Here is a 1,356-nt window from a genome sequence, read left to right on the forward strand (position 1 = left end):
AGATTTCATCTTACCCCAGTCAGACTGGCTAAGATCAAGAGAACAAATGATACCAAATGTTGGAGAAGATGTGGGGAAAGGGGAAAGCTCATCCACTGCTGGTGGGGCTGTAAACTATAAAGCAGTGTGGAGAACTCTTAAAAAACTACAAATGAACCTACCATTTGACCCAGCTATACCACTCTTTGGCATATACCCAAAGAACTCATCCTATCACAGAGACACTAGTATATCCATGCTTGTTGCTGCTCTTTTTACAATAGCTAAGAGATGGAAGCAAACTAAGTGTCCCTAAATTGATGAGTAGATAATGAAAATGTGGTTCATTTATATGACGGAGTTTTACTCAGCAGTAAAGAAAGATGAAATCATGAAATTTGCAGGTAAATGGATGGAACTAGTAACTGTTATACTAAGTGAAGTAACACAGACTCAGAAAAAAAGTCGACATGTTCTCCCTCATATGTGGATCCTAGAATCAAATCCTGATAAATGAGTATGTACCCAGACATAACTATTGCAACCAGGATAATGGAAAGGAACCAGGGAGATAAAGGAAAAGAAAGAACCTGAAAGAGAAATATAGTAGGAAAAAGGCATTAATAAGTGAGATATGGATAAAAATTGGGTTAGTTTAAGGGGAGTGGGGGAGGGACGGTTTTATACAAGAAACCTAGGGGATAAAGGGAAGGAAGGAACTCAAGAGACGTAGGACCATAGGAGAAGGGTATTATTAACTGATAAAGGGGGAAATTGGGGCACTTTAAGTGGGAAAACCATGATGGAGGGGTGAGACAGTGCAAGAGATAAATAATGCCTAGGCAATTTTGAAGACCAGAGGGAACCATATTACTCCTACAACCTACTGACAAATTATACATAGCAGATCAAGAAATATATGGCTAGGCAAGGTTCATCTGAGAACAGATGGTTTTTGCCCAAGATTTATCCACATGGCACACAGTAATTAAAGTACCAGACTGGTGGAACTAACCCTCTTGGATGTTTAACAGACATAATTTGAGGCCTATAATAATTTGGACAGAGGGACATAAAGGACAGTTCTTGTTCCTTGCCCTCCTAGGTCAACTAGTTCCAGGGGACTATGAGCATCTCTCAAAATGTCCTGTAATTATGGTGGGTCACCTGTCCTCTTGATCAAGGAGGCCAAAGAGACCCCACCAGATGGACTTGAACCAGTGTCCAGTCTACAAAGAGGAGGGTCAACACAGAGGAATCATTTCCTCCATGCTTCCAAGAAAAGCCAACCATGGTTGAGTAGGACCTTTGACTTATCTTCACATAGGCAGAACTGGTAAAAGAAAGGAGCCAGGGGCTCCTCCCAAGCCCATGTGA

The sequence above is a fragment of the Nannospalax galili genome, unplaced genomic scaffold (assembly GCF_000622305.1).
Source record: "Nannospalax galili isolate Female #2095 unplaced genomic scaffold, S.galili_v1.0 scaffold329, whole genome shotgun sequence".
In the NCBI taxonomy this organism is placed as follows: Eukaryota; Metazoa; Chordata; class Mammalia; order Rodentia; family Spalacidae; genus Nannospalax; species Nannospalax galili.